This window comes from Bacillus rossius, chromosome 3 (assembly GCF_032445375.1).
Source record: "Bacillus rossius redtenbacheri isolate Brsri chromosome 3, Brsri_v3, whole genome shotgun sequence".
Classification (NCBI taxonomy): domain Eukaryota; kingdom Metazoa; phylum Arthropoda; class Insecta; order Phasmatodea; family Bacillidae; genus Bacillus; species Bacillus rossius.
In genome coordinates this window covers 26,786,901-26,813,848 of record NC_086332.1, presented here as the reverse complement: position 1 = coordinate 26,813,848, position 26,948 = coordinate 26,786,901, and the positions used below count along the sequence as shown (strand labels likewise).

The 26,948-nt window shown below is 37.3% G+C and overlaps 1 protein-coding gene across 3 annotated transcripts in view; it reads right to left on the bottom strand.

Annotated features, from left to right (window-relative positions):
* LOC134530416 (uncharacterized) overlaps window positions 1–26,948 on the bottom strand; it is a 211,555-nt gene that overhangs the window by 165,995 nt on the left and 18,612 nt on the right. Inside the window, exon 1 of one of the 3 annotated variants that reach the window (XM_063365223.1) lies at window positions 5,614–5,647. The exons of the other annotated variants lie outside the window; for them this stretch is intronic. The gene's annotated coding sequence lies outside the window, so the exon portion shown is untranslated. Of the gene's footprint in view, window positions 1–5,613; window positions 5,648–26,948 lie in introns of those variants that run through there. 3 annotated transcript variants of the gene reach the window in all.

Below are 26,948 nucleotides of genomic sequence, written 5' to 3'. Positions count from 1 at the left end.
AAACTGTAAATTATTTCTTTTTATGAAATTTAAAAAAGAGTAAAGTTTTAGTTTGCTCCAATTTGGTGCAGCAATGATTAAAATACAAAGCTTATAAACAACACAGCCGATGCGAGAACTCGTTCATTCATCCAAGACGCAATACAATAAAATACGAATGATTCAAACTACCCGTTAATTAACCATATTCGCAATTGTTCGCAATAGGGTCACGCAAGGATTGATTTACTTTCAACTTAATGCTTGAGTTTTTGCAATATTAATTATAACTGAAGAATTTTAAACATTTTGAAGATGCAAAAATTATTGTATGTTCACAAACAAGGCAAGGATTATCTGTAATTCAATGCTCTCTCTCTCTCTTTCTCTCTCTCTCTTTCTCTCTCTCTCTTTCTCTCTCTCTCTCTATATATATATATACACACACACACACACACACATACACTACCAGAAGAGGGGGGGGGGGGGGGAGAACAGAAAAATTTTCAAACCGTTTACGATTTCATATATTTTTAAATTTAATATCGTTTTGAGATTTCTGTATTTTATAAATTACAATGATTTTCTTGCGTTACTTGGTTGCGTTTTCCAGCTTTTATCATCTAATTGCGTAGTTTTTTTTAAAAAACTAAACTGAATCAAAATGTTTCTTCGTTGGATTTGTAATGATTTGTTTATTATTATATTTTATATTAATCTATTAAAAACTGTATTAAAATAGTGTATTGCGTATATTATACTACATGAATGCTATTCATTAAATAATTTTACTATTGTTTTAAGAATAACATTTAGAGTAGCAACCCACGTTTAGAGAGTGATGCTATGAGCGAATTGGTTTGTGAATAAATTTAGTAATACAATATCCTAATACAATCGGACGCCCTCTCATCAATAGAATTTCAAATCGAATCATCCCCGTCAAAAAGCAAAGCAGCCGTAGTGGTCAGTGGGGGACTATGATGGCAAAGTGGTCAGGGGGTTAAACATGGATTTTTCGCAAGAGGGAAACGTGGCGGACGTTGCAATGCGCCAGTGAGGTTTCTTGGAGTGCTCTCGTTTCCCCCACCCATTCATTCCACCCGAGTGTTCCACTCTCATTCCATCGGCCCTTTTCGTCGCCGATGTCTACGTGACTTTTACTTAAACTCTAACTCATTCATTCATGCAACACCGGGAAGGCAGGCAACCATTCCAGCACGTCTGTCGTTCAAGTTGCCTAAAGCGCCACCAAAGTAACGCTTGCCGCTGATAAAAGGTCTATCTATACCTTGGCATCTGGTAATGGTTTGCACCATGTAAGTTGTCTCGAATTAGACAGTTTTCAATAGTAGCACCAGGGGTACCCGTTTACTAAATGGCACTGTCAAAGCAACACACAATGTTTATTGACGAGCACAGACAACCACATGTTGTTTCCGAACGTTGTTGACATAATTAAATGATAGTAATTCTGATAACTGTAAAATTAAGGACAGTTAACACGAAACAAACTATAGCTGATGTTGCGGGCCAGAATTCTTGGTGATTGCTGACTTGTTTTTAAGACGGAGACATCCTCTTCATCTGTGATATTTTCTAATCTTTTGATAAATTACTTTACAGATAATATATTGCAAATCAAAGCTCATCACGGCATCCAGAATTCACTAAAAGTTTTTCTGGTTCTGGTAGAAACAATTTCATAATTTTTCATGTATATAAGGAAGATGAAATTGCTTATGTTTGTATTTGTGACATGATGAGGCCAACATTTTTTACATTAATTATCAAATTAAGTTATGAGGGCATGCATAGAAATCAAATATACAGGCGGGCCCAACTGCCAGTAACTCACGCGGAAAGTCATCCATTAGATGTCTTAAAAGTTCATACCTCGTCAGAGAAGTACAGTTACTGGGGAAACTGGATGACTGTTGGCAGAACTGTGTTCACTCCAGAGCACTGGCACCCGCTCTTCGTGCGAGTGGACCCGGGTTCGAGTCCCGAATAAGGAATGGTTACGTATGCCGTTTTTAGAACAAAGCCTACGCTTAGATAAGTTTGTCGTCCAACTCATTCCTTTCTACGAATACCATTAAAATTTAGGCATTCAGAAAAAAAAGTGTTAATATCCTTTTTTTAGACTCACAAATTATTTCTTGATGAGAAATACATTTAAAAGGGCGTTCGTGTTTTTAAGCAAATTAATCACCTACAATCTAGAAATACTAAGCAACTTTTCTAACAAAAACGTGCGCTTAGTTTGCAAAAAAATGTGTTTGAAAACGGCTGACAAATAAAACGTACAACGATAAAAGTTTGGTGTGGCCATTTTAATGGTTCTTAAAAATATTCCTTAGACTTGGCTCAGAGGTTAGAGCTGTGAGGCAAAGTTCCCAGCTTCGATTACCGACTGGGTCGGGGATTTTTCACTCTTAGAGAATTTCCCTAATGGACCGGCTGTTGCACTATCCTCCAAACCGCTAAAGAACCACTCTGCAACACGTGGTCTCCGTGCTCGGATTCGGGCTACATGGACTCGTCATTCTCGTCACTGATATTGTCGAATTTATATAAGTCATATTTAAACGAACGAAGCTTTAAATTGAACCACATTTTTGGCAATCTTCGTTGTAGATACCTGCTCATATTCGTTTTGGCTACGTCCTTAACCAGATTAAAATACTGTTATTATAAAGTAAAAATCAATTACACATTACTGATACGTAAATAAATTGTGAGATGGTGCAAGAAACTGTTGAATTAACACTGGGCTGTTTAATATAAGGTTCAATAAATTAAGCAAGGAGGTAAATTCCATACTGACGAATTGTAATCTAAAGCATCTCTTTTTGTTTGCAGTACGTGCAAAATGGAGTGCGCTGTTGCCAGATCGACAACGATCGAAAACGTGCATATTTATTGATTGTGTTACCTTTGTTGTTACATTATTTGATGTGTAACCTCTTAACTATAAAATACTACTTTTTATGAGAACAATTTCGTGAATGCGACGTAAGCCAAGGAACGAAAATGTGTAATAACCACGGTGCTGCCATCTGTGGCGGATGGCGTGAACCAAAGTTCACAAAGACAAAGGGAAACTTTATAGTATTGGCTGATTAATGAATTTTAACAAAATTACTTGTCGAAAATTAGTTCCAAAGCCGGGGTTTATTATTTTTTCAATGTATTTTTTTGCTGCGGAAACTATGAAACAGAAAACAGAAAAGTAGTTTAAAACATAATTAGCGTATATTTTACTACGCTTTAAAGAATTGTACGTTAAATTACGTGTCAGAGTTTCGTATTATAATTGTATTTGTAATATTAGAACACATGAATTTGTTCGTTACCGAAGTTAGATGTTTCCACGTCTCTGGCGAGTACTGAAAGACTCGTTCACATTTTTTTTGTACTGATTATTTTACGACGATAAAAATTCGTTTCTTCCGTTGCTAGTTTTTACTTATATGTATATATGCATATAGTGAATATAGCATGTTTTTGGTGTTTTGTGTTTGTTTCTACCGCGTGTCTGATGTTTTTTTATTTAATCGTGTTGTTTTGTAGTTCGTTGTTAACTTATGTTGGACAATGGAAAAAAAAGTCCGTTACAAATTGTATAGCAGTAATACATAACTTTGAAAAGAAAATAAGTTTTGATTAAATTTATCATCTTAAATATTGGAAAATGATTATAAATTTTAAGCTCACAATAATAATATATGCTAAGCGTGTATGTTTAATATACTCTCATATTAAAACGCATGTATTTAAAGTTAATACATGTTTATTGAAATCTTTAAAATATAATGCTCATATGAAATATAAATAAACCACATGACAAACATTTCAATCGCAATCGCTCGACAAGGACGATGCTTCGTAATGAAATTCGTCTCTATTCACTCATGATATAATTACATAAAAACATGGGCTATATTAATAAAGAAAATGACGTGCTCAAAACGATAAAATATTATTTGGCTCACTTCTTAGATCTTTTGTTTTTGGAAATAACCGATGTATCAAAAGATTATCGTGTTTTTTTCTTAAACGCTAGGCACAGTCAAGAACTGCATTATATTCACTTACGACTTAACCGGGATTTTAACCAATATACGCTGCACTACAGTTAGTTGGGGTCACAACCAAGTATGCCAAATGTTACAAGTTGAAAATTATTGCTTAGATAGTAATTTATAATTTAAACACTTTATGTTGTTTTTTTTTCAAATACTTAATGTACCTATTCAACTGCGTAATTAACTGTATATGTCCCTATTCACGTTATAGTAATACTGAAATTAGATATAGTTAGCGAAGTTTACTGTGTCTGTAATACTGATTTTATGTATTTTTTATGTCACTGATTCCCTTGGAAGAAAACAACTGCATCCCAGCAAAGACATGCTGGTTCACTGATCGTAACAAAAAGCTCTAGGAATAATTTTTATACAGCTGAAAAAAAAAAATCATGCGAGACTCTAAATGAACTCAAAAAAGTATTTTTTTTGTATTGAAAACGCTAGTGAATTTATACAAAAACAGTTTAGTGACCAACACGAATTTTCGTCGGTAAAGAAGTTTCAACTAAATAATTTTTTTGACTCAACCAAACCAACTATTAGTGACAGATTACTCTAGCATCAGTAAAACTCCATGTAGTGGACATTACAAATAGTTTTTGTTGTCGATACCAAATTTTATATGGTGTCCACATCAACAAAAATATTATTACTAGTATTAGGCACTAGAATATTTTGTAACAGTACATAAAGCTAAGAGCTCTATACAAATAAATGCCAATAAAAATGGTAGCCTATTAGCTGAAAATTATTGCTAAAAATTTAATTGAAAACCCTAAATTACAAATTGTATATACTTGAAAATAAATAATTATACTTAACATGCTTAAAACTGTTACGACCAAGTCGGAATAATACTAAAATAAAATTACAATTATTACGCGCTCTTTGTTAAAAATAATAAACCATGGAAGTTATATACGTTTAACTTAACGTTTATTCTACGGAATTTATTTTATTAATTTCATGGTGATCTTTAACTACTAGCAATTAATTCCACTGCTATAGACAATGACTTTCATCGCACTTCATTGACTCCCCAGTCAAGTTTAGGTTAATACCGGTAATTTTCATTCTTGAAATTATTTTTTAATACTAAAATAGTCGATGTGCATATACAGGTAAAATTGTCATTCTCTAAAAACTAACTTTAAGAAAACTCGGTGTTTGTTCCAGAGTGTCCACACATATCTGTAGAATTTCCCTTAGTATTTTTCCTAAATAAATTGCCAGTTTCGCAATTTTCTGAAAGAAATAAAGAAGGCCCAGCAACCACCATTCAAATAGATAGCCATTATACAGCGTGATTGACTCTGCACTGAAACATCATCTGGGTGACGACTGGCGCAAGACTATCACCAGGGAATTATTTATTGGTATTCCAAGATTTCAAGTAAATACCCTGACTTTCCAGAATGTGGACACCCTGCTAACAGCACAATAATGTGAGGTTTGTGAACGACAGTCGCGAACACAAACTGGATCGGCACCTTACCGAACCTTTTCTTTATGCCTAGCCTCGATTCGAACCGCAACTTACGTCTCAGCTGGCGACCGCCCGGACTCGCCGGCAGCTGGAGCGGAAATGGCCCGTCGCGGGCGTCGGCGGGGGAGGCAGCCTGCGGCCGGGCTCCGGCGCGAGAGGGGAAATGAGGGGAGGAACTCGTGCGCGTTACGGCGTTCAATCACTCCCGAGCAGAACCAAACAAACAGATGAACGCGCGAAGCTTACCACGAACTGTCTCTATATATTAGGAAAGGATCACATAACTCTTCAGCGTTTTAACCTCAAATACAAGTAGGCCATCACCAATGAAGTGGTCCCCCCCCCCCCCCCCCCCCATTTTTTGCTTTTAGGATTTTCATATACCAATATGGCTTACGTTTATATTTGTATCAACTTTTCTAGCCTGATTTGATTAACGACTGCAGTGCAGCTGATCGGAAGAAAGTTAGATCATAATATTACCGGTTAATATGCCCATATGTATAGTCTGAAATGAACCTTCATAATGTTGATATCAGTTTAAAAAAAATAATTTCACTTAGCTCTTCAGCGTTTTAACCTCAAATACAAGTAGGCCTACAGTTGATACATTTATAAACAAACGGCCGCCATATTGGTATGTGTAGTACCGTGATTTCACCATCACCTTTAGCCATAACCTCCCTCTCCCAGAAACAGACCTTATTATCAATCTGGATCCTTTCTTAATCTCTGTCTCTCCCATGTAATTTAACTTGTCTCTAAAGTACTGTCAGTTGCAAAGCATCACACATGTTGCTTGTTTACGAACATTGAAGATGTTTACAAACACCGTTTTAGGAACAACAGTGGCAGAATGATACATATACTATTTTTATTACCTTTGAGAACTGTTTTTAAACAAGTTACATGACTCAGACTATATTTTTTTCCCGGCGAGCTTCACAAAAGGAGAAAGAAAGAAACGTAATGTGCCGTTTTGTCACACAGGAAATGGAGCATGACTGCTCGTTGTCACAGGCAATAAAAGAAAATGTTTACGTCCCAAACCGCGCTGCGGGAGTAAAGCGTAACCACCCGTTGATTGGCTGCGTCGTGTTTTCAGGTCAAAAAAGGCCTAGTCTAATTTACTCCATATTTTTTGGAAGCGTGATACTTCCGTCGTTCGTTCGATTTGAAGGCTCCGAGTGGGTTGGGTGGCCGCGTCTGCGTAATTACATGGTAACCTGGTGAATTTTTTTTTATCCGCTCGTGGCCTGCGCCATGTGGGTTGGACGTCAAAAACTTTGGTTGAACTGTAGCATTAGAATTTTGGAAACATTTTTTAATGGCTGTATTTGATTGAAGTACCTGTGTTTAATAAAAATCATCGAACGTGTTCCCGCAATGTTGTGGGCGGGGCAATATGGCGATGGCTAGGCTCCTTACACACGAGCGACCGAGTCGCCCAACGAACTGGGATACATCGGCAGCAATGGGAGTGTTCGGACGGGCGACAATCGCCAAAAAATTGCTCAGTGCCCGAAGGTTAGTCGCCCTTCCCTCCAGCTGGCGACCGCAAGTATACGCATTCACACTGGAGACAGACGCCACGACGTCCTGTCGATTATCGAATCAGAAATATTCATCCACATGATTCGCGAATTTAGCTAGCGACGATTATTCGAACAAGCAAAAAAATATTTGTGGGTAGTAATTTGTGGAGAAATTTATTCAGAATACGAAACGTTTACAGAAAAGAAACATAATCAGATTGATAAGTCTGATTTCATTTAACATGCTTGTAAGTTCAAGCAGCTGTATGTAAAACAAATTCACAGTATTCATTAAATAATTAGTATCCGTGAAAAACACATCAGATCAGCAAATATTAATTTCAAAGTAAATTAACATGTACATGTATCACACTTAGCATACCGAACCTTGAAAATGTCATATTTAATTAATTTACGTTTATGACAGACAAACGATGAGACACATCAAGTGTATTTTACTTATATTGAAGATGAAGATTATTGGAAAAATTGCACCCGGGTAAAAATATTCATTTCAATCGTATTAAAATTAAATTTAGATCCTTCCTTAATGATGCTTCTAATATTTGCTTGCCAGGTAGCTATGTGCTTGCGTATGTTTGTATCTTGCTTCTGTAACGAATACAATAGTATTTCGAACAGCTCATGAAAGGAATGTACGGACACTCTGAAACCTGTCACATTGCTTGCGTAATTTGTTAGCGATCGTCCACACTCACACAATACATCTTCAGAAATCGTACTACAACAGTGAGCGTGTGTATGGAAAACGTGAGAGGCTGGTCTGAAGCAATGTCTGAAGTCTCCGTGACTATATTAGATTGCAGTTCACGGTTTATGGCGCGCGCTGTTGTCAGATCTCTAACACATTACGAAGAAGTTCAGGGGGATTTACTCCTTTGGAATTCTGAGTTCAAACGAAGCAATTTTAGAATCCATTTTAGTAATTAATCATTTTTTATGCCTGCACCTACTATCACTCTCATAATCTGAAAAAAGCCTCCTTTTAACTTAAAACAAGAAACAATTCACACACATTCATTGATACATAAATTGTAATATTCATTTGATAAATAGATAAACAATATCCAATACCTTTAACTTCAAATACTTATTACCTATATTTGGCAAGAGCGCGCGCAGAAACAAGGGCAAGTGCTTACGGCAATCGGCGTGTGCTAGAAAGAGAGAGAAAGCGCCCATTTACTTCCACGCTGCAATCTAGTCTCAGGGGTTCGTCTCCAGTTGCTGGCCGATTCGGTCGTTCGTGTTGAAGATGCCATAAAGTGACTTCAACTACGTTACAGCATGCCATCTCCTGACAATAATTCCTTACTCCATGGTCGAGGCGTCCGGGCGTAATCAGTAGAGACCTGCAAAATTCGCTGATTCATTCGGTGATAGGCTAGAATTCAAACACATATACCTCTTAGATAATTTTGCTATTGGCTTACTGTTCATCTTGGTGAATCTCAACCAATTATAAACCCTCAACCAAAGAAGGATCGAATCACAGACAAACCAGCTGAGACGACTTACAAGTCAACAACCAATGAACTTGCGTTATTTGCCCAGAGTACAGGAGAATGTGCCGTCTATCCTGAAGGCCATCGAAACCGCGAATTTTGCAGGTCTCTAGTAATCAGGTTTGCCAACCCACTTGGTGGCTATAATCTACTCCCAGACGGATTAGTAGAAGCAAACGGCCCGCCGAACTGCAGCTAGCGCTTTTGAGATCCAGCAGCAGGAGAGCGATAAGTGCGATATACACCCGTGCAGCAAGTGCACGGTCGCCCCTATGCGCCACGACAGGAACTGGCGTCCAGTCTTATTATATCGTAATGCGAGCAAATATTGCACTTTTAGCAACATTCCAGCAACAAATTTACAGAACTGGGGACTGTTCACATTTCAGGCCTACAGCCAAGAAATTTCTAGAATCTTCTTATTGAAAATAATTCAATATACCACTCCGTAGTACATTTTAACGCGGGAAGAGTAGTGCGAAAATGGTTCATTAAATGCTTTTCGACTCCCGACATAACACCAAAATCTTAAATGATTTTTAAATTAGGGCACTATTTCCATAGTGCTGCCTTTAAAGCAAAAGGTAAGCGAGCTCCTTACTCGTTCTAAGCCGTTAGCTTGAAAGTAAAATATTCTTGTAATAAAATTAATATCCTGTCAATAAATACATTTATTGGATACTCATATTTACTGGCGATGCTTTAATCGCATTATTTCGTGCAGAATCTTGAGTTAGCTGAACCCACAACATTACGAGTGCTCCTAAAAATTTGCTTCTCATAAAATGATGAATGAATTGGGTTTTTGGGTTGTACAATGAACCCACAATCCGCAGCACATAAGTTAGAAATACATGACAGTGATTTTTTTTTTACTATAGAGCGTAGACGATTTTTGAATGCTTGAATACTTGATTGGAACAGAGATCATTCGTGATATCAATACGAGAGTTTTAGTTCACTTGCCTGTCGTGTTGACTTTCTGGCGACCTGCTCTAGGAGTCCGTTGCCCATCTCGGAGTCTGCCTACACGGTCGAAGTAATGATGAGGACAATCCGGGTTCGATCCCCAGTTGAACCTGTTTTCGCTTCGTGTGGACGGCCAGTGATCTGGCTGCAGCGCGGTTCACAGACGCTGGAGACGGGCAGCGACGCGACGGCGGGAGCGCACCTCCGCTCCAAGCCCGACAGTGATGCAACCTGGCAGTGACTTCACGCGCCAGTTATAGGTACCTCGAGCTCGTGGTACACGCGCGCCTTGGCTCTCTTGACCTGTCCCGGGTCATCATCATATAGGTACTCACGTTCCGCACGGTGACACCTGCAGACCTTTTGAGTGGCTAAACTCACACCTAATGAAAATACTTTTTTTTTGCATAATTAGATGGCAGGGTTGCATTTATTTTTAACGTTTGTTTTTGTGCTTTATGGATAAGGGGAACAAAGTGTAATACATAACGGGAACGTTTAAAGTAAAATTGTTAATGTTTATGTGATTAAGTTTCTTTCAGAAAATAGATTATTTCATTTCATCTAGCCTTTTGAAATCCTCAACATTTTAATTTTTTTTAAAGTTTCAATTGCAATTAAATAATTTGTTGTGAAAGAAATTTGAAACGCACCACTCAGTAGCCACAAACCACCATTGCCTTTCAAAATTTTTTTTTTAATTCCACTTGATTCTCCTTATCCATACTGCACAAAAATGTTCAAAATTTAACTTTGTAAGGTAATAATGAAGAAAATATGGACTATTTTTTTCATATCGTGGAAATAAAAACGTCAACAAGTGTAACCATGATAAACCATTAAGGAACTATGTACATTAGCGCGTCGGTTGGCGCAGTGACTGGCGGGATGTTCCGCGCGAACTGCTCTCCACTGCCAGTGTCACGTGCACTGTGTTAACTCTATGGGGCTCGGCTCCCGAGGAAGATACCAAACTTGCTCCAGTTGGGACCTTCGCTCTCCGTTGGGAGCTTTGGACCAAGGACACCCTCGAACGGATTCTCTCCTGAATTTCCATACGTCGTCCTTTAAATTCACCTCGGGAGAGGAAGTCCTTCGAAAAAAAACTTTTTCCCCCATTTCCACATGGGTGGTTGTTACAAGGATTTGTAGGCCTATTTCGTGAATAAACACACACACATCTATATTACTTTTAACAGACAACTAGAGTCGTGACATTTCGCAAGCAAGTTGGCATTCACAACAGCCACGAATGTCCCAATTGTTATGGTTACAGATTCAAATAAGTACAGAAAATCATAAATGAATATGTGAAAAAATATAAACTAAATTTAGGTTGTAACTCAATCAAAGGTAAAACCATTGGAAGTACGACAAATGAACGGAACAGAACATTGACCTAGTCTAATCCGATACGATGGTGGAATCAATGTTTTTGACAGGTTATACCGTTTTGGGCACAGTTCACATCCTAAGAATTGCTTTAAAGGTGCGTCATAATTTTGAATATCTTTCGGAGGTTGAAAATTGAAATATTTAATTTTTTTAGATATTTTCTTCAGCTACGGGCCAAGTTTATAATTTATAAATTTAAAATTTTTAGCTCATCTCGAAGCGGGTTAGAATTAGTATAGATCAGGCAGTGAGAGAGCCACACGTGGAGTTGTGTGTATGTGTGTATATATGAGTATATAGCCTACATATATATACACAAGAAGAAAATAATAGCTTGAAGAGCCATTGATGAATCTCACACTTGAGGAACTTGTGCTAGACACGGAACACGTAGCCACTTACGACGATTATAATCGAAGATAAATGTCAAGCGAACATATTATTATTGGAGGAGACTATGTTCCTGTCAGTAAATGTGAAGTCAATAAAAGAGGTTTTATAATAATTTAAAGAAATAATAATAATTGCGCGTGTCTTTCAGTACACGCCAGTGATATGTAAAAATCTAACCTCCTCTGTAACGAGCAAATTCACTTGTTCTCATGTTGCGAATACACTTGTAATACGAAACTCGGACACAAAATTTAACGTAGAATTGTTTAAAATAATGCCGAGCGTGATAAATATACGAACAGTATTCAATACAGGGAAAAAGGTAAATATTTTTTCCCTCTTTTTAAAACCTAACTTAATTTTGTTTAACAAGATGGTACCATCGATTTCTCTGGGCTAGCTGAACAACAGGAGTATCGAACGCGTTGCATGTAAATGCCTAAACGCTGAATCTGTGACATTTACCCCTAGACGGCAATTATCATCACATGCGTTTTTGAGATGATACTTCTTAAGGTGCGTTGAGGGTGAAATTTTAGTATGCACTAGAAATGCAATGAAATAAGCGCGCATTACAAAACGGAAATTTTACAGGTTGAAAGTCCACTGCGCATGCGTGCAGAAACTGCTACAGCCAAGATAATATAGTTGTGTCAAAGTAAACGTTATGGTAATGAAACTATTTTGTAATATATTTGGTAATTTGAATAGTCATAAAAAGATATAAATCGCAACTTAAAGAATACCTTTAGTTTACTACCTAGGAAAATTGTGTTGGAACAACATGGCGTCAAAGATATATAACATTATGTTCTCTAAAGCTTTACGAACGCGGCTATATCTTTTCAGTATTTTTCGAACTAAAAGTTGGAATCCAATAGACACAAAAATAATCTGAAAAATTTTGAAACACCTATTAAAACACTAAGTATATGTATGATTTTTTTTGCTTAAACAACATAAATAAGTCTGTAAATAATTACAACAAACAAACCTTTAATAGACGTCGAACACATGCAGGCTAATAATTTATTGTGTTTCTATTGTGTGATGAAAGCTGCGCTATATCTACATTTCCAGTTCAACATTATTCTTTCTATGACTATAAACATCAAATTTTAATGGATCCGCCGTCTTTTCGATATTTTAAGAATTAGTTCCATTCACGAAATTACTCCTACCAGATGCCGCATACCGAAAGCTAATACTGTATGTTTACGCATCAAACCAATGCGGAGGTGAACGTTGTTTTGTTTGATAAGTTCTGTTTATTCATCTGAATGGGATTACAGATGGCGTAAGCAAAAAATACATAACATTTGTAAGCAAGGTGAGCGTTGTAAAAGTATTTTACTTTAACGTAAGTATTAACTAACTATCCCATATTTCCATATTAATAAATATGCATGAAAATTGTTCTGTCCTCAAGATCGTAGCGAGTAAATAATAATTTAACTCACATTAAACTATTACAATCAATTATTTCATTTAAAGATTTCACTTTAATAGGTCTACGGAAATTCTCAAACACATTACCGTTAAACTGAACGTGTTTACTTTGATCAATTTGCGTGCAGTCAAAGGCGTGTATTCTAATCCCCACGAATACTCGAATTACAATCTTATTCACTTGGAAAGTATTTTTGGTATGTCGCGTTATGTGGAAGTTGTATAGTTGGACAGCGATCGACCTTCATACGGAAAATTGCTGATATTTATCGTGCATATCATTAGATTTGATGTAAATAATTTTTATATGCATTTAAAATGTTTTAACAAAGTCATTCTTAATTATATAATCATGCAACTGCTTACCATTTCAGAAAATTATCAGAGAGAGATTTATATACAAATACGTTAAAGACCTTTAAAAACCTTCCTATATATTATTTTGTTGTGTTACATTTTTAACACGTTAACCTGCCTTGTTCTGAGCACATTCTATTTGTCAGTCTTGGTTAACTAAAGAAAGCCCGTGTAAATGACAAAACAGACTGCAGTACATGTGTGTTAATGACATCGTGTCAGTGTTAATAAGACTGCAGATCGTCGCTCTACCACTATAATAATACAGCCAAATCAAAGGGAAAATGTTTAGTAAAAAAAATATTGCACATAAGTCTGAGTTTCCCTTTTTTTCTATTTTAACAGTTTTTTCATCATCAGATACGGAAACGCACAATTTCGACGGACGTGAATTTAGCGACGTGAATAGAATAATTGTATCTCCAATCACGGCCGACACATCTTTGACGTCAGTGTGAAAAATGTCGCGGGCGCTATTTCCGATAAGAAATATTCGCGTCGAGCACGTTTCTGAAGTGTGTATAATAGTATGAATAAAGACTTGTAGATAATGTCGACGTGGCTGTCGTGTAAAACATCAAATACTAGCCGTGCACCCGATGGAAAAGTTATTTGGACGTTGAATCTTTTCGCTCGTGTGTACTTTCCAACGAGATTTAGTGTACACATGCTCAGCCTCTGGGCGAAGCCGATATCTCAAGATAAGGCCGCAAACATTCGCATGAACCTTGAGCACACGTTCAGTGTAAGACTGTTCGCTGTTACCAAGCAGCTTCTAACTGCCTGCGCGTGCGCACGAAGCCCGTAATTCAAATAGAATGTTGCGTGGAGAAGGGTGGGGGTGGGGGTGGGAGCTCGAAGTCGTAATAGCCACCGAACCAAGGAGGTATTACCACAATGGAACTATAGACGAGGAAGAAAGTAACACTAATTGTCGACACTCAAAACGAATCGGATGCTAAGAGTTTTTTAAGTCTTAACAGAAAGTAGGTTGATCTCCACTTAACACTTGTCCGCAGTAAATCACGTTATGTTGAATGATTTTGACCAAACCACTTCAATACGAAAAATCTTCATATGTGGACAAAAAACTTACATACTTATATAGATGGTCCACGTTCATACAGATTACCACCGACAGTTAGTTGTTTTAACCATGGATCTCTTAAAAAGAAGCCCTTCTATTATGTGGTATTCTTTTCTGTCAACCACCGCTACAAAAATACGGAAGCTAGGTTTGAAATATTTCCTATCGAATATTTTCGTTTAAATATTGTGAATAATTTATTTAAATATCCTAAGTTACATGTATGTGTATGTGTGTATGTATGAATGTGAAAGCATTGATTTTTTTTTGGAATGACTATAGTTGAAACAGACACCATATTATGGTCTTTGAAAATCTCTTCATGAGTTATCTCTGCCTTAACGACTGGGAAGTTCAATACTAAGAGAATTGTTCTGGAATAACAATGTTGAAACAAATATGGCATATTTCGGTTCCTGTCTCTCTCCCTTTTTTGTTCTTATAAACTTCTAAAGCGTCACTTCCAAAGCTCTAGTTCATTCATTTTCTGTATCAACCAAAGGCGCTGGGCGTAATTAAAGTTGATCCATTGCGTGGGCAGAAGAAACGTGCGGGATTTCGAAAGCCCAGCCTGGAGGTGAAACATGGCGCGAAATGGCAGGGTTTCCTGACACTGCAGTCAGGAGTGCGACCCTGGGTCGCTGGTCACGCCCTGGTGAGCCTGGAGTAGCGCACGGGGAAGCCTACAACTCACGTAGTTTCGGTTCTCTGCAAGAATTTCCGAAGATTTCCGAAGTTTTGTGTTTTGGTATTAACGCCACTTCAGCCGCTAAATCAGAAGTTTCCAATGAAAACACGCATGTTGTGACTGACCTAACCTAACGCAACCCTTCGATTTTTTTAATTTCAATTTTTGAGAGAAATCCGAAGTTGCACGAACGTGGTAGGGAACCGAAACTACGTGAGTTGTAGGCTTCCCTAGCGCACGCTCGTTCGTTACTGGCGAGGCACAGGGCTGCCACCGTATCAGGGAACATTCTTCAAAATCCAACATCGAGACGCAATCAGGCCAATTCTCTGTTGTTTGATTTTCACAGTTAAAGTTTGCCTGAAAATATCACCTGCAGTTTATCCTGTGAAGTCACTGGCGTTTAGTTTTGAATTAGTTTTTTTTTGTCATTTACTACAACTTCAATCTACTAATGTAACTTTGCTAAATAAAATATTAAGGAATCGATGCAAATTTTTAAATAGTTACTATATTGGTCAAAACAGTTAATATAAGGCATTAGACGATCCTGTTATGTTTCGGCCGTCAATGGAAATCAACAGCGGAAAAGATACGATTGAGAAACATTCTAAATAGAAGATTCATAGAATCTGAAAGTTATTCCACTATTTTAAAATATATTTATTAAAAATTTACGTAGGAGAGCTGATATTACCTACTCAACGATTATCATCGATAAAAATATTTTATTCTACAGACATAAGTTTGAGTATTCGTCAAATGGAAGTCTCATCGTTCATATAGAATATTTCAGACCGATTCGTAGAAGTTTCTGCGAAAAGGAAAACCACTGAATGTATTAATAAATCTACGGTAGGCTTATAGAAAATACTTCAAGAAGACGAAAATTAGCGGTTCTGTTCCGGGAGAGATACAACTACGTGACAACTATACTTACCATTTTTGAACTGTTTACGGGATTTTCCCCTCCAAAATAAAATATTAGGATTTTTTTGCGGAATTTTGTATCTAAACACTGGTCATTTTGGAGAATTTTTAAATCATTTTTGGCAAATTTTAAAGTTCAAGGTCAACCAAGATGGCTGCCGTGACGTCATAATCCAAGATGGTGGTCCTCGACACACACACCACACCCAGAACCTAGTCCCCGGAGGAAAATTTACATACTAATATTACTAAAATTTTAACATTGAAATATTATAATGTTAAGTAAATATATTTATTTGCTTAAATAACAAACCAATCTGCAAATAATTCGTACAAAAGAACTTAATTTATTGAGCTGGTTCGACATTATTATTTTGTTATATCATTAAAAATAAATTATAAATTATATACATTGAATAAATTTTTTTTTCATAAATGAGATTTGAACCATGCCTTTTAAAGTTACCACACACGCGCACTCTACCGCTTTCCTACTATCTTGAGAATTTAGAAGAAAAATATGTATTTTAAAAATATTTTAGTTCCTCAAATATATTCCAGGGTAGTTTCACAATCATAAAGTTACATTTGGCACTAATGTTAACTATAGTGACTACACGCGGGTTTATGTTGCTACACGTTGGTCCGCCATCTTTGTAACACATTTCCGTTCATCGAATTACGTTACATTTTCACGACGTTACTCCTACCAAATTCCGTATACCAAGAGCTAAGTTGTTTGCACATAAACAATAATTTAAAATATTAACAAGGTTGGTAGTAACAATCCGGAAACAGTGGGTGCCATTTGTTCTGTACTGCAATGTAAGCGTAGAAAACTCTATAGCGGAATGCAATCCGCGGTCTGGAACTTTTCCCGGATACGCAATGGCTATGATAACGGTATAGTTGCAGCCTGCCTTGCGAGGATGTTGCCTGATTAAGCATAAGCCCACGTGGAAGCGGGTTGTACGCCCATGAGTGAATTCCTTTCACCCTGTGAACGCAGGCTCGCGGCCTGGTTATGTACACACCAGCGGGTAGTCCCACCAGTACCTTTGTGAGTTATTATAGAATATGTCAGCCATTTTTACGAGTGTATGTGCAGTGAATGAATAAATACTTTTTTTTTACGCCACCTCAAGTTTTCTGTACGGAATGCTTGCACGGACAATAGAATGACTTGCTGGCCGTTAATTTTCGCGTTCGATATTTTTCTCCGTGCTTTTCTTCCAACAGCCGCTCTCTGGATAGACCTGTGTCCACGTCGCTTGGTAAAGGAGACTTTTCCGTGGCTCGTGTTGGGATCACAATGCAAGCGACGCAAAACAAAAAAATAAAAAAATTAATAATCCAATTTTGTCCTACATGTCTGTGATGTGAGCGTGCGTTACAGACTTCCCGATAAGAAAACTTTCTAATTCCATCGCGTCGCGGGCGTGAAGTTACCGAAATGAGCCTCAGAATTGTTGATTATTAAATAAGAATATATAAAACTACCTATTATTAATAGAGTATTTTTTGACGTGACAACGTCTAATAAATCGATGAACGGCGGCTGCACGCACGAAAAAGTGTCCCGGTACGCACATTGTCCCGTTACGCGGTGTCCCGTTACGCTCATTGTACGCTTGCGTCGCATCTATCTCTCTTCCACTCGATTGGAACAACCATCGATTTGACTTTTTCGAGGCACATTAAACTTGAAACACTCCCATTCGTTTCCTACTTTTCCTATCATCGTCCTATCCTTAACAGAATAACACAGATTGGAAGAAGTTAAATAGCAAACATGTATAAAAGTTATAGTTAAAATAATCTGTTCGTTAAATTAATAAACATATTTGAATTAATTATTGCAAATAAAAGTAAATTTATCAATTAAATTGTAGATCTCATATCACTCCTTCTTTGTATCTATACAAAATAGTGATAATTCAATAAAAATGATTCAATTTTATTCATAAAACTATGCAATCATTTCATCAATGTTTTGTTATGACGTTGTCACGTTAAACTATCGTCCGTAAACCGACTTCACAGAAAACCAATTTTTTTTTTAAGGAATTGTTTTTGAAATATTTCAGAATTAATTATAAAAAGGGATTAAACATATTTATCTCAATAAATTACGATTTTAAAAAATCTGTTGACATTGATGCCTTTCGTGTGGTTGGTGCGTATCATATGACGAGAATAATTTATTATACTATGATTTATTTTTTGTTTGTCGTGCGGGTAGAAACCGCGTGTTCACAGTGACGCGATATCTCGCTGTCGCATCGCGTGGTTCGAGCATCACGTGCTCGAGTATAGTGAACACGTGGGCCGGGAAGTCGAGTGGTTATCGCCGTCGCATCGGTGGCACACGCCACTCTTTCACGCCGCACACCCGGGGAATGTGTTTTGTGAACTTGCCCGCGGCGATCCTGACGTAAGACGCACGGCCTGCATTATGCCGGCAGTACTTCACTGCTCCAACTAAGTACGTTCCTGGATCGCCAGGCGTTTCACACTTATTTTAAAACTACTTTAGTTCTAACCATACTTAAATGATTTTGTTTTTGAAGCAATCCTTCTTTAAGTGCGTTATGAAACAAGTAATTTTTACAATACGCGAGTAGCATGCAACGAAATATTTACAGGATAAAAAAAGGGCTACATACAAAGAAACATTATAGGCCATATGTGCTTTTAAATATTATACTTTAATAAGTGGTATTAAATTCTGGTCCATATCAAAAATATTTTATTCAGCGTGAATATTAGTCATATAAAGGTGTTTTTAAACTTTTTAAATGTGTTCATATAAGTGAAGTTATGTTTCGGTATAAATAATTTATTTCCATTATTAATTATCAAATTATTAGATACTTAATAAATAATTAAAAATAATAAATTTGAATAAAAATTCAGTATATTTAATGATGTTCATTATTAATTAAAATTATTATATCTAATATTTAACTAAACTAAATAATTAATTTTATACACGTGCTTTTATTATATGTAAAACTAAAAAGTTATTTTAATTGTTAATTTGATTGAATTAATAATTTACCAAAAGTAATTATAATATCACACTAGTCCTTTTATTATTAAATTACTTTTAATTATTAAATGCAAAATTAGTTAGTTTTTCACGCCAAATTATTTTAACTTCTAACGCACAATTTTAGGATTTCAAAGAAATACTATATATTGTAACCGTACCATGGTGCGATTTTCAGAAAATTTGTATATAGCTTTTCATAGTCCATAGACCCTCAAACCATCGTCAACTTAAAATATTGTGAACACGATAACTGTCGCAATTTTTCACAAATCACTTCCAAACCGATTTATTAAATCTAGTAGTGGAAAATCTCAGTTGATTTCTTTATTAGGCAATATCCAACCAAAGGGATAGGAATGGCGGAAGGTGTTTTGAAAAACAGAAAAAATAGCTGTAACTCCCATAATATGGAAAATATCACATCCGTTTGAACGTATTATAACTCTTAGAAGTAATATCAAAATATTTTGTCTGAATAAGTTTTTGATACAACCAACCATAAACGGAAGGGTTTGAAAAAACAAGAGTTCGAGAGCAAAAAAAAAATCATAACTCCTTTTATAGCAAATTTTTTTTACCTAAACCGTTTTCTGAAACAATCTTTGATAATACATGCCATTACTGCAAGGGGTGGAAATAACAAGGGAAGAAAGACAAAATGTCATTACTTTTTTAATAGATAATACTATTTAATTCACTATGATTTATTGTTAAACACCAGAATTTTTATCTAAAACCTTTGGATGAAACAATTTTTGGTGAAACAAAAAACAGTGGTTGAAATTTAATAAAATTAAAACTTTTTAGTATCAAATTCGTCGTAATTTATTAATAACCATCTTAATATGACCTTAAACCTTTGTCAAAAAATACTTATCTGACCACGTATTAGTTTAAGAGATGAGAAATAGTGTTTGAAGGTAAAAAAAATTAAATTATTACCTTAGTTGGCATATAATACTTATGAAATTAATTCTAAGCTATTCAATGCTGCGTTGTTAACTATTCAATGCTGGATACATTGAGTTAAATTATTCGTATTATTTTCGCTGCATGGAAAATGGGTAAATATCTAATCGATAATTTTGTTATAATGGGGAACATAAATATGTTTTGTACATTAAGTTCTTAAAATGTCCCAGAAGTTTATAGAAGTTTCCAAAATATTTTCAGAATTAATAGGTTCTTCGAAATCTACCTACGCCTGTAGGCTGTGCCGAAAGGGATTTTTTTAAACGATTCTTATTATTTTTTTAAAAAAAATAGTACATGTTTACTCTTGGAAAACAGCATAGTTCTTAGTTGGAAGAATCCCTTTTTTTAAATTTATATTTAAAACAACTGATAATCGAATGTGCATTTTGGCGGTACTGAAATGTTTACTTACTCTAAAGGATTTTTTTTTCAAGCAGTATATTGGTCCTTCTACTTCTGCTGAGGTACTGTGCAGGTGACAGTACATAAACTGCTATAAAAAAAGGAGATACTCATTTTGTTGTATTAAGGGTGTACCTAATTCCAGCTACTTTGAATGTTCCAGGGTCAGAAGAAAGATGACTAAAGGTCGATACAGTCTTGTTTTATTTTTGCGCAAGGCACAGAAAAAGCCTAGTCGCGTTTGTCATCGTATCGTCTCAAAGGGACTTAAAGCAGCGATATCCTTACTTTAAAAAAATGGATTTTATAAGAAAAGTTAAAGACTCAAAGATAAATGTGAATCTATACTAGCATTAAAACATCCAGAGTTTCTAATACGTGGTCCGTATTCAGAGGTCACCATAAATATTACTACTACATAATATAGTAATGTTACGATGAGGCCAGAGATGGCTGGAGCGGGGCACTGGCCGCTCTTATCTCTGAAGAAACCCCACTGTTACCAGGTAATGCCCCTCTCTCCCCTTCTCCCTTCAATACAAGTACGTGGATTCCCTTAGCGGCTGGTTTCTGAAAACCACTGCTCTGTCCCGCAGAGTCTCTCGTCTGACACATTCTGCGCCTTCCGAGAGCACCGTCGCGTGGATTGGCACAACTGCGACGCCAGTGTTCTAGCAGCTTCGAGTGTTAAGTGTGTCTGTCCGGTTCCAGATCATTGTTTTAGTTGTACGTCTAACATGGTTTAACTTGCAGACTTTTTTCAGATCATATTCACATGTTTTCTTGAAGATAGCGCCACAAACCCCTAATCTAACTGGTCACATGGTTGCATGTACGGAAGGGAGTGACTCCTTTCACGAAAGGCTACATCATCCCTGCAATCAAGGGTGTAAATCAGTAGGATTCGTAAGGGGCACTCATGGAATTTCACCCCTGGGGGGAAGGGGGGAGGGTTGCGGTTCGAGTGACACAAGTCTCTCTGGATATGATACTTGTATGTGGTATATTGCCCATATTTTGGCCTTTATGCATCAATGAGCATTAAACTTTAAAACATACATAAATTATTCCATAAACCATAGTTTTGACGTTTACGTTTAAAATTCCTGTCTCACAGTCTTACTGTCTCCAGTGCCCTGCTCCAGCCATCTCTGGCCTCATCGTAACATTACTATATTTGGTAGTAATAATATTTATGGTGACCTCTGAATACGGACCACGTATAGAAACTGTGGATGTTTTAATGCTAGTATAGATTCACATTCTTCTTGCGAGCGTAAGCGGGCTCCCTCAATGGGGCTGCTTAGATCCGCCGGGATCTACGCCCATGCTTGCTACAACTATTCGGAGAATCAGCACAAATAGCTGACATCCTTTGAAATTCACCCCAACGAGGTGTTCGCAAACAGCCTCGATCTTTCCCCTAAAGCTCTGTGCACCGCGCAAGGTATTTACCCAGGGGTGGCCAAGTCAGCATGGTTAAGGTACAAGGTAACCGGGTGAAACAGTTTTTTTTTCCCCAGCCCAATACACTGGTTGAAGTGTAGTGCTTGTACTGTGGAGACAGTTTTCAATAACGACATTTTATGGAAGTGGCCGTGTTGTAATTACAACTTACTAACCATCGTCAGATGTGGTCAAGTACCATTTTCCACTATTTATTTGGCTTAAAAATATGGTGAAGTAAAAAAAAAAAGTGACTTCAACTACGTCACAGCACGCTGTCTCGTGACCAGAGATCGGGGAAATAAACAGCTGGAGCAAAATGTCCAATTCCTGACGAGGGGGGGGGGGGGGAAGCAAAAAGGAGAGTGGGATTTCAGTGTACTTACTACACGTACCAATATGGAGGCCGTTTGTTTACAAATGTATCAGCTGAACCTGTATTAGAGGTTAAATTGGAGAAAAAATGACAACTCATATTTTTGTATTACGAAGATTCGTTTTGAACTTTTAATATATAAAAAAATCACACCAACCAGTAGTATTTTAATCTAATTTTCTTCCGAACAGCTAGAACAGCCGATACAAATAAAAACAAACGTCGGCCATATTGGTATGTAAAAATCATAAAAAATAATGGGGTTTAAAAACGGCTTCACGTTTCACGACTAATGCTCCATCTGTATCCTTTCCTAATCTCTGCTCGTGACAGTTCGTTTCTCCATGGTGATAGCAAGAGGCATGAGGAGAACCCGGGGGGGGGGGGGGAGATGGAGTACGCGGGACGACACAGCCACCAGAGGCGCGGTGTCAGCGGCTCACTTGCTCGGCGCCAGCCCGGCGCCCGAGGGGGATCGATGCACGCGCCCCACAGACAGACACAGACATTCTGCCCGCTCCTTTGGTCGCCGGCGTTCCTAGACTCTGAGGGGCCCTGGGCTATTTGCTTTTTTTTTTTTTTTGGAGGACCTTCCCTGGGGGGTAAAATTTGAAAAAATTTACTCTTTCCCAACCCGGAACTGAAATTTCGACGATGGTTATGCTAATTTACCTTAGGATATTTTGATATTCTTTCCTGACAAATTATCCTCGGGTCAGTTTTATAAATGCCTAAGATAAAAAAAATTCCGGCATAAGCACATCATTATACGTGGCAACAAAATCTTTGAAAGTTGTTTCCAATACGAAATCATTATTCGAAATAGGTATTGACCAGCACAATAAGTATCAAGAAAATTAAAAATTTAACTTTGTTCCCATTGAGGAACATATTTTTTTTAACATAACAGTAGGCAAACAAAAATAATTCAAAATTAAAAACATCGGCGCTGTGCCCTGCCCTGGAGCCGCCCGTGGACTCAGGCGTACCATTATCATGGTATCGTTACCATTATAGTGTCTGTGTACTTTGTCATGGGAGACAAATTGCCAACATTTGACTACAATGTAAACACACAGTGAAACCGTTTTATTTGTAAAATTTTATATGTTCTCCAGGCTATGTCTATGAAATAGTGTTCTAAATTTTTCGTACGGCAAACATTTGATATCAGTAATAATACTTCATTTGTGTTTATTAAGAATTTATATTTATTATATTGAAATTTGTAAAAAGTGTTTTATATAAGTATAGACTTATGTCTCAACGAAAGTTTGTTCTTTGAGCGGCCACACAAAACGAAACAGGACAGTAATTTTAGGGAAGGAATGGGACATGTGTTATTTTAAGAAGTAATCCCAGAATTTGTCTGGAGAAAGAACTACTGAAAACAGAAATAAGGATGGCCGATCCGGGATTAAACCCGATTCAAGTATCCTACCGCGTACTGTTATTGTGCCAACGCATCAGTATTCTGAATGTCTTGTGGTTGTTACCGACGCCTGAAGAGCTGGAAGCTCACGTGTAGTTCTGAAGTCTTGCTAACACAGGCTTTATAGGAGCCGCCCAGCTGTAGCTACATAGTGTACTGGTGTAAGTGAAACGAAATGATGTGTGACGCGCACAGGTGCAAAGATTGGAACTGGAACGCAGTTTTTCCGCCGTGCAGTGAGCAAGTGTGAGACTTTGAGGAATCACAACTAAATTTCATGGCGTATCAATGTGGTTCTTTAAGAATTCGGTACGGCAGTTTTCATCCCTAAAAATAAATTTTGAAGTTCACCCAGTTCAAACCTGCTTACTTTCATATAAACACAATTCTGTACCTGAGAACCAAACAAGCCTGATTAAAAATTGGAGAACTTCACAGGAGATTTTAAAAACGTTTTTTTAATAATACTGTTATTTCAAATAATTTAAATATGCGCGAGGGCCATGAAGAAGGAACTTATGATTTATTTATTCCAATTCGGGGAGATTTTCAAACTGCCACATGAACATACAGGTAAAGTTGTAACTGGACACGTTAATCTGGATTTAAAAGCTTAGGACATGGGATATTATAACTCTCGCTAAATGCTTTAGAAGAATTGCCGAGTACATTACAATATTATGATTCAATATAAAACCAGCTTATAAACTATATTATCTGAAATACAAGATTGGATTTGAGGTACAGAATTCTAAGAGGAAACCCGACAGCTGAACTACCGTTTCGGCCTCTACTTGCTTTTATGTGCTATTTGTAAACAGCTGCCAACTCATTTTACCCACCCCCATTCTCACATCAACATGTTCTAAGCCTCACGTAATCAATTTAGGTTGGATTTTACTGCTCCTAGTTACAGTTACACTTTCTGCCACATGACACAGAAACGTCCAATAAAAATGGTCTGCTTAGTATCAGGGACATCCCGTTACTCGCGATACGAATCTGAAGAATGGTTTGTCTTGGGAAGCCGCCAAGCTTATTCAGGGACTTCCACGCACTCGGATTCTATCTCGTCTTCACGTCCTGTCTCGTCATCTGTAGCTCTCTCGCCGCGGATTGATACGGAAATAGCGCCTCAGCGAGCTGAGCGTCTCCTACCCTTGCCAGCTTTCGCCGAGACAGGGGGCGGAATGAATTTAACTGCACATTCCTTGACACTAGTGCATAACAAGCCATGTTTGATGATTTTTAACCGACTTCAAAAAAAAGAGAAGGTTATCAATTCGACTGTATGTTTTTTTTTTTATGTTTTTTACCTCAGTACGTTCGACTGGGTGAACCGATTTTGATGATTCTTTTTTCATTTGAAAGCTGGTGCTTCCCGTGTGGTCCCATTTAAATTTGGTCCAGTTCTGACAATGGCATCCATGAGAAAACCATATAATTCTTAAATTTTCATTAAATGTGTGCGCGACAAAAGGACGAATAACTCAATATCACGCCAACCGATTTCGATAATTTTTTTTTTTATTGGAAAAGACGTACTTCAAGGGTATTTTAATGAGAGTTTGGTTAGGTTCTGATCATGGGATCCATGACAAAGTAACGGAACTCTTCAATTCTTAGGAGCCTGCCATGGCGCTAATTAGCAATAGCAACATTTTTTTTAAGTTTGTTATTTTAATTTCATTTAATTTGGTTAAACGTGACTTCAAGAGGTAGTTTAAAAAACATTTCATACTTGGTAAATCTTTATGCTGAAAAACGAAATTTAGTTTTACGTTTGAGTGCACTTTCACATTCGTAGTATGCCTTCAACTGTTTATTACATTTATTTTTACTTTTTAGAATATTTAACAGCGGAAATTTTTATCATCCTTTATCAAATTAACTACAGCTTGCTTCCTTGTATCTAAAATAAACTTATTCTCACGACTAAATGTTATATTGTTATGCACTTCAACTGTCAATAGGAGATAAAACGTCTTGCTCGGTTTTTAGCGCATACTATGCTCCATTTTATGAATGAATTTGGCTTGGGAAGACTTGCCGACAGCCATGATTAGAGTTGTTCGTGTTCAAGTTGTCGTGGTATTGTGACCATACACTATTACCTCTGTCGTACTGGAACGCTGTAGGACGCCTAATCGGATTTATCTTGTCTTCTTTGTCGTGACATTGTGAATCCAGCTTAAAGCTAATTCATTTTGTGTCCAACCAATTATAACGAGGAAAATTTCTCGAGGTAACCAACCAGCTCCATCAATCAAATAACGACTTACAGTTTAACATCCTGAATTGCGAAAGAAAGAACGCAGCAGGGTCGTAGGGGTCTCACACAGTCGAACGCTCAAAATATGACTCATAACCATCGAGTATTTGGTTAGTGCTTACCTAGTGGAAGATTCTAGAAATGGCTAGTTTGTTAGCCGCCTCCCACTCAGCCTAGCCGAGAAATGAGGGAACGTTTATATCTTCACAAAAACAGTAAATAAGCAAGAGTGGTCACAAAAAAAAATATTTATTACACACATAGACCTCAGCGATAGTGGAACTCGAGGCTAAGTATGCATGTGACTGGCAGGAAACATCAAGCTCGTGACTTCAGCGTACTTGCATGAACATACCCTGGCAACCGGAACCAAAACTGGCCTGTTCTTCACCAAAGCCCGCCACGATGGCTGCATGGTTGCCAAGGGACCACGTGGGGGACTTGCACCTTGCACTGCGTGGTGCGACCAATCAGGACGCAGCGCCGAGCAGTTCCCGCGGTCTCGCGCAGCCAGTAGACGACCGAGCTGTGTTTCGTGTTTGTGAGGAGGGAGCGTTAAGTGCGACACTCGCTGGTACTTTTGGGGCCGTGTCGCTTCTAAGCGCAAGCCTCTGAACTGGCGCGCATTCGTGTCGTCGTGCGTAGGGCAACTATGGGATTTCAGCGGTAACTTTAACATATTAAGGCATGTAAATGAATGCATATGACTTTGGTGCTATTATGGCTGAAAATTATTCTGAAAACACCTGTTTTTAGTCATTTTAAAATTCTAAAAATACACTTGAAAAACGATATACGGAAACAATACCATTTTGATCTCAGTGGATGCTTAAACGTTTTTCGTAAACAGACACTAAACACATAATTTCGTGTGTCGGTTGTTCTACAGCTCTGCACAGGTACAGTGTCTCATCCATAATTTGCAACGAGAATTACCATTTCAACCATTAGTGCTGTCCTTGTTTCGGTGTGTTGTGTTGCCAAATATACGACCTAGAGAAAAAAAACGTTTTAGAGACAACTTTATAATGCAATGAAAAATTTTTCAGAATGTATCTGAAACTTTGTATTTCATTCGTAAAGGAAATTTTTGGAAATACAA